Source organism: Coturnix japonica, chromosome Z (genome assembly GCF_001577835.2).
Source record: "Coturnix japonica isolate 7356 chromosome Z, Coturnix japonica 2.1, whole genome shotgun sequence".
In the NCBI taxonomy this organism is placed as follows: Eukaryota; Metazoa; Chordata; class Aves; order Galliformes; family Phasianidae; genus Coturnix; species Coturnix japonica.
This window is the reverse complement of record NC_029547.1, coordinates 15,731,551-15,743,888: the sequence shown is the minus strand read 5'-3', so window position 1 is coordinate 15,743,888 and position 12,338 is coordinate 15,731,551. Positions and strand designations below refer to the sequence as shown.

General features: G+C 39.0%; 1 long non-coding RNA gene across 1 annotated transcript in view; it reads right to left on the bottom strand.

Moving 5' to 3' along the window:
* LOC107305943 overlaps positions 1 to 12,054 on the bottom strand; it is a 36,881-nt gene extending 24,827 nt beyond the window's left edge. The window contains exon 1 of the long non-coding RNA XR_001551938.2: positions 11,844 to 12,054. This is a non-coding gene — a long non-coding RNA (uncharacterized LOC107305943). The remainder of the gene's footprint in view (positions 1 to 11,843) is intronic.
* Positions 12,055 to 12,338: the final 284 nt, after the last annotated feature.

Genomic DNA, 12,338 nt, shown 5'->3' with positions numbered 1-12,338 from the left:
ATTTATTACCACTGGTATAACATAAGATTTTGTGAGCTTCCTCTTTAGTCTGGCATTCATCTGCATTAGATAGAAACACTAAACATAAATCTGTGGTATTCTCCTTTTCCATATCAGGATCTGATGCATCACTTAGAAGCTGTTTATTGCTAATTACTTCAAATGACTGTTTACTGTCTTGTAAGAATAGTTATTTTTAAAATATATCACATCTGTAGTACTTTCAAAAAGACCAGTAGGCATTACACAAAGAACTGGAAAAGCAAAGTGTGAATGCCTTAGTCTGACAAAGTGTTCCTGCACTTGTAAGGAAATACACAAATGGCACATGTTTTCCAATTATAATCACTCTAACTTTAGATCTATGAACAGAAAGGAACAGCACGCACTTTGAAAGAGACTCTAAAGGAAATGTGAGAATGGAGACCTGGCAGATACTTTACAGGGCCTCTTTCTGCCTTCAGTTGCTTATGTCAGGCTTGCTGGAAACACTACATGTTGTTGGTAACCCAAAGAACATTTTCTTCTTATGTTCTTTTAATTTTTTTTTTTAAATGCAAGTTTCCTTTCTACCTTCTCACTGTGTTCTAATTAAGCAAGTTTTATTTTCTTATCTTATTTTCCTTCTTTTATGGCAAGCTGTTGTTATGAGGAATTCATCCTGCTGGGACAAGTCTCTGTTAGGGAGGCAAGATATAATAGTCTAGGTATTTCTACAGGTCTTGTCAATGTATTCAGAAGATTCATCATACCTCTGCAAAGGTTGGCTGTTCATATTTGTTAAGTGTTGCTTAAATAAATTTTCTAAAGAGCGCAAAAACTTCTTACAAGTTCCCAACTAAAAGGAAAAAGAAATCCATTCAAATTAGACACCCCCTCACACAAGTAAACCCACTAGGCACAGGGCTGATTAGCTGCCTGAGGCCACTGAGACCATAGGCACAGGATGTTTTCCTAAAGGGAGGAGGGACTAGCTTGACCTTTTAATTTATAAAGGGAAACCACACACCCAGGTGTTGCAGCTCTGCTCACTAGGAGCAATTAGGGCATAATCTAGGTTGTTTATTTTGTTGGGTTCAGAGGTCCATGCTGAAAGATCAAAAAAGGACTTATAGACACTCAGTAAGCCTCATGCATGTGATGTTTTTCAACTGGCTTTTGTGTTGGCACTGTCTAGTTATTTGTTTATTTGAAGAGAAAAAAAAAAAAACAAAAAAAAAAACAGTCTCTTTAAGTAGGAAATCCCACTTGGGTTTGTCTGCTCCAGTGAGGCAAATTGTGCCTTCATGTTGAAGCTGGATTTTAAAACAAAACCTTGAAAGAAAACCTATGTCTGTACAGTGAGCAGCAGCCCTCCAGTCAAAGGTACATTTTTAACAATGGTAACAGCCAATTAGAATGTGCTTTTCCTGACTACTTTGTGACTTTAGGAATATAGATGTAAACAAGTTAGTAAAGTGAAACATTTTAGTACATTTTGATATGTTACGGTCTTCAGAGTCTAGAAAATTCTACTTCCCATGGAAAGAGAAATATAAAAGAAGGCACGTAAGTCACCAGTTAATTACAACAGGTGCTATAAGGGACTCTTCTGAACAACAGTGACACTGGTGTCACAGCCAAAGTTGCGCAATTACCCATGCTTCTTTCCTAGAATGAGTCAAGTTTTCATTGCTCTTCTGACCCAAAGCCTGAGAAAGAAAGTTAGGCAGGAACTCATATAGGCAATAAAAACTGCTTCTGAGGCTGTCAGCCCAGAACCAATAGAGAGAGAAATAGATTATGCTGTGGTGCTCCAAAATCTTGCACCTTGAATCTCTCCAAAGGTGCTGTCCTAATGGTACTACTGCCTGTGCACAGACGATCCTTTAGTCATGATACTGATTCAATTATAAATCTCACTGTCATGGCCACTTTTTTTCTTTTTTCACCCTCCATCCTTCCAGAGGTAGAAGGTAATAGTCAAACGACGACTGATTGTGTCATCCACCTAGAATATGCAGATCCCTCTCCCAGGCATTTTTTATATCACTACACAACAATTAACAAAGCGTAAGGTCTTAGACAATCTACAGAAAGGAGATTCTTCCCCTCTACTGAAGTACTTGGTAGCTGATCTGTCATCAACTAGCCACAAGAGTGTAGAAGGGTAAAAATAGCAATTCTTCACAATAGATTCCATTCCAGATCTTTCAGATTCCCTGTCAGTGCCTTCTCTGTGGTTACTGTTCTTGCAGCTACGGGGGACCTTGGCCGACAGGATGGCAGGCCAGCCATACAGTGCAAACCATCAAATCTTGAGATTAGCGCAAAAAAGATGTCAGAACATGCCAACAGGGTTGCACTGTTGTAAGGACTAACAGTAGGCTTTAGCACTGAGATCTAGTCACTGCTTTTGCGAAGACATATATGCAACATCAAATTAGCAGATTTTTAGTCTAATCCAAAAGACTAATACTACTTAACAGCTTTCTCTTGTTGATTTCCCAGGTTTTGGATCAGAAGTAGCTAACAGACAAGTTTTTGTAAGTGGGATTTCCTTAATTGTGTGAACCTAGATAATGAAACTAATGATGGCATCTGCTACCTGAAACACTTCGGAATATGTCAGCCAAAAGCAATAACAAGGAATTAAGAAGGGTGCTTTTTTTTCTTGAGATACTTATTTATTTCTAGTTTTATTTCTTGTTTATTTCCTGCTGACATTTGATCTTGCATAAAAAAGAAACTTAACGATAAACTATTGAGACTTTTCCTCTGAATTTTTCAGTGAAAGAAAATAAAATAAAAAATAGAGACTAGAAAATCACAAATCTAACTCACAAGATTCCAGAGCAGCCCTTACAACTACACGTGTCCATTATCCCATCATTTTTATTTCCTATACAACAGAAGAAAGAATGTGTTTCTCGAGGAAATGACAAATGTAAAATTTTGTACCATAATTTCTGATTCACTTTAATGTCATCTTCCTTTATTCCTTTCTGACTGTCATAAAATCCCATGATGTAGAAATGTAAAAGTACTTTGATGGTTCAAAATATATTACAGAAGAATAAATAATTCTGCTGTCTTTAGCCTGAATGTATAAAAACATCAGTATTCTATAAAAAACACAAAACTTTTTTTTTTCATTAGATCTAAGTTGTAGTTTGCCATGGCACAAACAGGAAAGTGAGAAAATCTATTCGTGAATGCAACTCCTGGCTATGAGAACAAGTTAAGCTTACTTTTCATTCTTTTGAGCATCCAAATAAAATAAAATAAAATAAAATAAAATAAAATAAATAAATAAAAAAGACCAAAAATAAATCTCCTAAGCTTAGAAACCAATAACTAGGAATATGTTCTCATTGCTTCAATTTTATTTGTACTGATTTGTGAATTTCTCATCAATAAACCAGAGGATGTCATACCCAGGGATTGTTCCCCATCACAATATTGAGTAGCATCCACTGCCAGAGGCTTCTGGAAAGTTCTTAGAACCACAGCTTATTGAAGTAGATGCAGGAATTGTGCAGAAGACAGATGCAGGAAAGAGGAGCTTTCTATAGCACGTATTAGAAAGCAAGTTAGATCTGATAGCCATTAAAGTTATTCCTGCATCTAATGCTTATTAAATGAAAGGAATCTTTATCAATTACAAATGTAAACTTTATTCCATATTCTAAGGAAAGCATGCCATGTACAAAAATACAGATCTAGAAAGCTGGTAGCAATTTTAAAATGAAAGATGTAATTGAGAAATAGAGAAGCAAATTCAATGGTTTATTTCTTAAATTTTAAACAGTATCAGATGGGCATAATTGCAAATGACCAAATAAGACGATGAGCAAAATTTCATTTTGTCATCTATTTTACAATCCAAAGTCAGTGGACACTACATGGGAAAAGAGTTTGGTGCATAGATGGAGTAGCAGAATCAGACTGGACTTAACTTTGCTACTTGCCTGCTAGATTGCCTTTGGCAAGTAATTTCCATAGCTTGTACCTCTATTTCCTAGCATGTAACAAGGATTTCCTCTGTCAAGGATTTCAAAATCTCTTGGTAATTCTCTTGTAGTTCAGTTGCATTGTTTTCATACTTTGCTGTGATCTTATCCTCTCTGAAGGCAAAAAGTAGCCTGGCATGTGGGATATAATTTATCTCATAGCGCTACAGTTGGATAAATAATACTAATACATGGCTATTTGAGGTAACCAAAATGGGATTTAGGACAGGCTTTTGCATCTAATCTGAACTTTCAGAAACATTTGCTGAGAGATTGTTTAAAGCTCATAAGTGCCTCCGGCTTCAACAAAGCTTCATCAGTATGTACAGATCAACTTCCCATCTATACAAAAACACTTGAGCACCTAAAAGTAGACAGGACCAAACACACCTTATATTGCAGTGCAAGCTCATTGCATGCTGGAATGCTGAAACTAAATCTGCTTATCTCCATGAAAGATTCAATCCAGTGAGTGTTAACACCTGTGAGAAGAGAGACTTGAATTTCAGTGCTGCTTGGACTGCTGCTTATTTATTTTGCATTAGGCAGTCATACAACACATAAACAGACCATGGAAAAGCAACCGAAACTCAAGTCTTAATTTTAAAATAAATAATAGAATCATAGTGTATCCTGAGTTGGAGGGGGTCCATTAGCATCATTGAGTCCAGATCCCTATGTTGCACTCTGAGACCCAATACTCCCGATCCTGAGTACACAGTTCCTCACACCCCCAAGCTTCAAATCAAAGTAATCAAGTCACTGACCAGTTTCCATTTCTTGTTTCTGATAAATTGTTGATTGGTTTATTTCATCTTTGAAGACTTTACCATTCCTTTTCAGCTCTGAATTAATGCCAGTAACAGCACACTGAGTGTACCTCTGCAGGTGGCTGCTAGAGAAGCCAAAGATGAACTTAATTTATGTTCCTTTTCTCCAAAATCAAGTCAAACTGCTTCAACCCTCAGGTAATGTGCTAGAATTGGTGTTTTTCTGGACAACAGTCTAAGCAAAGTGGAAAGTGACATAATAATTAACAGGAAAATGAGATTGTTGCTCAAGTACTTTTATGAACTGAGATATGAACATGAATCTTCCACATGTAGAAGGATTTGAACTGAAAATTCACATCACATCAGTAAGAACTCAGGCATGAATGAAGATCACCACTTGTACATTTCCCTCTTTTTCATAGTTCCTGTTCCTTCATTTGGCCTAAGATTTACCTGAAGCATCTATAAATTTGAAGAAGGCAGCTTCCTCTTGTACAGAAACAGCTCCCAAGCCTTCAACAGGGTGATAAGAGAAGACATTCTGATCTGTTTAGGTACATGGACAATAGTGCAGATGACTGTATCTTCTTCAAAAGCAGCCAAGCATTTGATGAACATCTCTGTACCAAAATCCTTTATTATGGAAAGAAGAATGTTTTAGATACCTTGCACTTATCAGTAAGAGATGAAAATCTGACAGTCACATAAAGGCATAATCATAAACGATTCTGACACGAGTTAAACTTTATCTTTCTCTAGTTTGACTACTTCTAATTCAGGTCAGCTGAAAAACAAACAAACAAAAAGCAATTAAAAATTTACTGCCATATTTATTATAGGTAATTTCAAAAATGCTGTGAAAAGCCATTTGGGGAACAGAGGATGCGTGTGTGTGTGTATGTATGCACACACATTTCTGAAGAGGGTGATTCAGTCAGAATCAGTGTCAGTGTAAATTACTTCCTGGGTCTGATTACTGAATTATTTGTTCGAATGCCGACTGCCTGAGGATATGATTCTTGATATACCTCATCAATTTACACATTTTATTTATGCATAAAATATCACAAAAGTTGGCTCAATGAAAACAAAGACAAGACTACTTGAGTCTGATGTAGTATTTACCGTTTTTGACACAATTTCAAAGTCAGCAGGAACTCTAGGAGTAAACAAGTTGTGGAATTGGTCTAGAAGCATTTACAGATTGTAGATTTTAACATAGCCTTGAGAAAGTGTGACAAATAGTCATGTCAGCAGAAGCCTTTCTGTGTCAGACACCTTCTCCCAACTTTCCTTTAATTTACAGTGGCTGCTAATGGCTCCAGCACAAGTTCCCTTCCTCTCACTCAGCCTGAGGATAAGGGAATCTCAGTCTATCTATTGCCCATTACCACCATCCACAACTAAATACGCACCACTTTCAGCTCCTAATGACTGCTATCAGAGCAGACCAAAGTCAGAGGGATTAGAACAAGGGTAGCAGAAGAAATGCCCTTTTTCTAAGTTGCAAGGATGGCATTCTTCAGTGACTATTATTGTTTACAAATGTTCACTATAACTACGCCAAGATATTTATATGTTACAGTAACGTAATAGTTAGACTAGAAGAATTTATACGTTGTTCACTTGTCTTTTGAAATCAAAATCATCCAGTAATTATTACAGGGGAAAGGAGGAAAAAAAAAAAAAAAAAAAAAAAAAAAAAGCTTGTACTTAGAGCAACTGTTCATTTTTTAATCTAGCAGAAATTTGTAGCCAAGAATTTAGTGAATTTTTTAACTTTCTTTCTTTTTTTTTTTTTTTTCCGGCCAGAGTGCAAACCCTCTATATAAATGCATAGCATAATTGAACAACAAAAAAAAATAATGATAAGGACTAAAAATAAAAGCAGAAGCCTTTTGCAGCTGTGCAAATTTCTTTTTTTCCACTCTTTTGTGATTTACCATGCAGTCTGGTAAGTATTCCATGCACTATGTAAAACATATGCAGTATGTAAAACAAACTGCTAAATTGTGATACTTGAGGATGTACGCATACGACATACAGGTAGTACATGGATAAACTATAGGCAGGATGAAGAAAGTCAACATCCATGGAACGAGCATTAATTACTGTCTTCCTTAGTCTGATTTGGGAATTTCCAGGGAATTTCTAGAATTGCCACGCCCTTGTGTATTTTCTGCAATTTTGTCAGCGCAGGAAAACCACATAGAATCTGTTGAAGTCAGCTGTCCAGAATCAACTGAAATTTGAGTCCTGTTTATTCTCTAAGTTTCGCAGAATTAGAGTTTTAGAGAGAAAGGATCCTCATAAAAAGAAACAGAAAATAAATTATTGTGAAAGGATGAGAGAGAGTTTGCCCTGTTCTTGGTTATTCTGCAGTTTCACAGATGTCAGTAAGTAATGCAAGCATTCTGTTCAGCTTTCAATCGCGATCTATTTGGCTTCTTCAAAGTCATGAATACTACAGAAAATGAATTCAGTGATCATCTAAAATGAACTCTGCATCTAGAACAGCCCAGTATCTTTCTAACTTGCTTTTAAGTTTTCACATGAAAAAGATCAAACAGCCTACCAGTTCCTTCTAATGCTCACCAAAAGCACTAGACTTGGTGTCTGTAATAATGATCTTCTCCTTGGAGAATATACAACAGCTACCATTCCTTCAAGTTATGAATATGTTAGTTTCCTTCAGAATTCAAAAACCGCCTACCAAAATTAGTTTCTTCTCACAGTTTGGGTTGTTTCTCATCCCTTGAAAATGCCAGTGATCTCACTACCAATATCTGAATTTATAGAAGTGACATCTATATAGTCATATCTGAGTAACTTTCTGTAAGTGAGCTGAAAGTCTTAATAGGAAAAGCTGAATAACCCTACCCTAAGAGTACTTCATTTGTACAATCATTCTGAAATTTACTGGAAAATTTTGGTGCTTAAAAACAAGTGCAAGAAATTGACTGGACGGAAAAGGACTCAGTGATTTGCAAGGTCAAGCCCATTTTTCTCTGAAGACCTGATCGATTAGAGGGTCTTATTTATAAAAGTATTTTCTAGGTCACTTTACTTGGCAGAACACATTATGATTTGGTGAGTGAACTTGCATTTATTCTCAACATTCCTATCCTCAGTTATTAACTCATCATAGTTACGACTTACAGTTTTTTTCTGTACAAAACCAAAAACTGGAGAAAAGACATCCCAGCCATCATTCATCCACTTCTTTGCAGATGTCCTATGTTGAGCATTAGGTAGTCTGCTTTAAGGGACCACAGCACTGTGCATATCTGAACAGATCTTCAAGGGCAAGTTTACATACTGGAGGAAGAATAGCTTCTCCCTGTCTCCCCTTGGAGACACTAAGCAGTTTTAAGAAAATAGAAGTATGCTTCTCTTGATGGCCAACAGGGAACAACTGTCTAATGGTCAATGAACAGCACAAAATCTCTGTTTTAGACTTCTGGAAAAGGGCCTTTTATTGCAAACTGCTGAGAAGAAGAAGAAAAAAAAATTATTCTCCTCATCCTTATACTTCCAGCACACAGAATAACCCTTTTCCTTTCAGTGGTGAGAGAAAACAGAGATAAGCTGTGGTGGCTTTTCTAAAAATGTGGACTGTTGACAGATTTGAATGCATATCCATAGGGAACAAAAACTAAGAAAGACTGGCCAGACTAACACTTTATTTGTAAATTTTTGGGCTTTTTTTTTAATTTTTAAGACTCCTACCACTCAGTAACGATGAATCTAAACTGCTGAATAGAGCTTGTAGTATAGGACATTTTCTTGACTCTATAATAATTAACTAACTAACTAACCTAGGCAACCTGATAGCCTTCTATGATGTTGTCACTGGCTGGGTGGATGGGGGGAGAGTGGTGGATGTAGTCTACCTTGATTTCAGCAAGGCATTTAATACTATCTCCCACAACATCCTTATAGCAAAGTTGAGGAAGTGTGGGATAAATGAGTAGACAGTGAAGTGGACTGAGAACTGGCTGACTGGCAGAGCACAGAGCGTCATCACTGGCAGTGCAGAGTCCAGTTAGAGACCTGTAAGTATTGATATTCCCCAGGGGTCAGTGCTAGGTCCAGTCTTGTTCAACATCTTCATCAGTGACCTTGATGAGGGGATAGTGGCCACCTTCAGCAAGTTTTCTGATGATACAAAGTTGGGAGGATTGGCTGACATGCCTCAAGGCTGTGCTGCCATTCAGCAAGACCTGGACAGGCTGGAGAGCTGGGCAGTAAGAAACTAGATGAGGTTTAACAAAAGCAAGTAGAATCTTGCACCGAGTGAGGAATAATTGCATGCACCAGTACAGGTTGGGGGATGACCTGCTGGAGAGGAGCTCTGCAGAGAGGGACCTGGGCATCCTTGGTGGACGACAGGTTGGCCATGAGCCTGCAGTGTGCACTTGTAGCCAAAAAGGCCAATGGCATTCTGGGTTGCATTAAAAGGACCATGGCCAGCAGGCCAAGAGAAGTGATCTCCCTCTTCTCTGCCCTGGTAAGGCCTCACCTAGAGTACTGTGTCCAGTTCTGGGCTCCCCAGTACAAAAAAGACAAGGATCTCTTGGAAAGAGTCCAGTGAAGGGCCACAAAGATGGTGAAGGGACTGGAGCATCTCCCCCATGAGGAGATACTAAGTGAACTGGGTCTGTTTAGCCTTGAGAAAAGAAGACTGAGAGGTGACCTGCTCCAAGTCTATAAATATCTGAGGTGTGGGGGGCAAAGTGGTGAGGCCAGACTCTTTTCAGCAGTGCGTGGAGACAGGACAAGGGAAAACGGCCAGAAACTGGAGCATAGGAAGTTCTGCCCGAATGTGTGCAAGAATTTCTTTATGGTGAGGGTGACGGAGCACTGGAACAGGCTGCCCAGGGGGGTTGTGCAGTCTCCTTCTCTGGAGATATTCAAGACAAACCTGGACGCCTACCTGTGCAACCCGGTGTAGGGAAACTGCTTTGGCAGGGGGGTTGGGCTCAAAGATCTCTGGAGGTCTCTTCCAATCCCTACAATTCTGTGATTCTGTAATAAAATTGCCAATTAATTGAATAGTTTGGCTGCCTTTTGGTGTGTTTCTGGCACAAACACCAGCAAGTCAGAAGTTACATGAGGAGGGCTGAAGCCACTGCTTTTGTTAAATCACTTGTAAAGCAGAGTCATGGAACTTCAGAAGACATGAGAAAATCTAGTGTTCGATACTGCAGAAATTAAAGATGTATTTTTATATCTGCATCATCTGTGGAAATTATATGCTGTCTTATCTCATCATCCCTTTTCCTCTGCTTAGACAGTATTTTGTATTAAGTAGTGCTTTTCCACAAAAAATGGTCAACATTTGTGAGAACTAAGTAACTTGCTCTTTGCTGTTTATATTTCTGTCACCTAAATATACAAAAAAAGACTCCAAGATTATATTCTTTTCCCAGTAATCACATGAATAGGATAACTCCATTATTCAGGGCTGGAAGGAATACCAGAGGCAAGGCAGCATTACAAGCACTGTAGAAGAGAAAGAAAGGAATGTTGCTTTCCTTTTTTGGCCTCATCCTTCCATTTGTTAGGTGCAAGATGCCCTTCTATGCTTTTTAAATCTGCTCAAAATGAGCTTATACCATATACACAAGCTTCTGCTGCTTGTTATAGTCTGTAATATCTCTTGGTTTGGCAGATTCCAGTCTGTTTTAGGGTCTACATAATCCTGAGCTGCACTGAAAAAAAAAATTCAGCATATTTCTAAATATTTAGAAACATCCAAGGAAGGTAGTTTGCCAGTTAATGGCATGTAAAAACAATGTGTGTCATTCTCAGAGTTCCTTGCTTTTAGCTGCATGTAGGGTACATGAAACATGATGTCATTTTTTGAGAATCTGTCATTTAGGAGCTAATTATTAACATCAGTGACTGCCAACTTGGCTAAAATCTGCAATAATTTGGATCTGTGTGGCCTGATGTTATTCACATATCATAAAGAAAAATAATTTCTTTAAGCTCAGCAGAATGGATGACTACTCTTCAGAGAGTTGCTTAAAACTTTAACATGCTGTAAACATTTTAAATAATGATGGAAAGAAGATACCATATTGTTATCCTTTGTCTCTGTGTTTTGATCTTCATAAAAGCTAAACAAGCTGCTAATAAATATAGATCTAATTAAGCTGCTTTCCAAAACAATGATGAAGAGTACTTTTGACCAGCAGAAACCTCCAGGAAGACCATATTTTGGCCTTTCAGTACATGAAAGGAGCTTGCAAGCAGGAGGGGATCAACTTTTTACATGGCCTGATAGTGACAGGACGCAGAAAAAATGGCATTAAAATAAAAGAGGGGAGATTTAGGTTTGATTTTAAGAGGAAATTTTTCACTCAGAGGGCAGTGAGGCTCTGGCACAGGCTGCCCAGAGAACTGAAGGCATTCAAGGCTGGGTCAGATGGGGCTTTGGGTAGCCTGATCTGGTGGGGGGCAGCTCTGACTACAGCAGGGCATTGGAGCTCAATGATCTTTAAGGTCTTCCCCCACCTAAGCCATTCTACGATTCTATGAACATCATTTCTAAAGAGAACACAGCTTGGAAATTCTCTGCCTTTGAGGGTCCCATATTTTGGGTGGGGCACAAGAGCAGAATAATAGAATGATAGAATCATAAAATGGTTTGGGTTAGAAGGGACCTTTTAGATCATCTCACTCCAACATCCCTGCTATAGGCAGGGGCACTTCCCTCTAAAACAATTTGCTCAAAGCTCCATCCAGCCTGGCCTTGAACGCTTCCAGGGCATGGACATCCAGAACCTTACCTGTTCCAGTGTTCCATCCAGAACCTGTTCCAGTGTCTCACCACTCTCACAGTAAAGGATTTATTCCTATTATGTAGTCGAAATCTACCCTCTGAAGTCATTTCCCCTTGTCGCATTGCTAAAGAGCAGAGCCTAACTGTCCTTTCTGAAATCCTGGACTAAATAATAAGGAGGCTGAATCTAGCTGAGCAATCATATCTGAGCCATGTTGTTCTTAGCAATGACATCAGGCGTTGTAGGGCACCCTAAACTGACATTCTTAGGAAAAGAATTCCACATACTTCACCGACTCCACTCGCATTCATTTCCTTTCTTCATGTTACTTGAGGTGAGATGCGTTCGTTCCATGCTTTTGAGGAGAGCAGATTACATCTGTCCACGAGCCTTCGCAATGCCCTCTCAGCGGCGCGGGACTCGGGAGCTGCCCGTGGCTCTCCAGCCCGCCCAGCATTTCCATCCCCTCCTCACGCTGAGAGGTGTTTGCTCACAGAAGTGGTTCCAGTGACTGCTACAAATTAACTGACAAAGGAGAGGCAATGTGTGAGCTCCCCCTGCAATGTGTGAGCCATTAACCAGCTCAGAGGGAGCCCAGCCGGCTACCCGGGCTGCCTGTGGTGAGGCAAGCATGTTCAGCTGTTGGGCTGATGTTCCTAGCTGTCAGCTCTGTTTCAATTAGCTCCGCAAGCAGTGCCTAGATGTGACTTCTTCACTCTCTGCCAGTAGCACTGAGGAAGGATGGAGACTAGCAGAGCTGCTGATTTTTGGTTTGGTTTTGC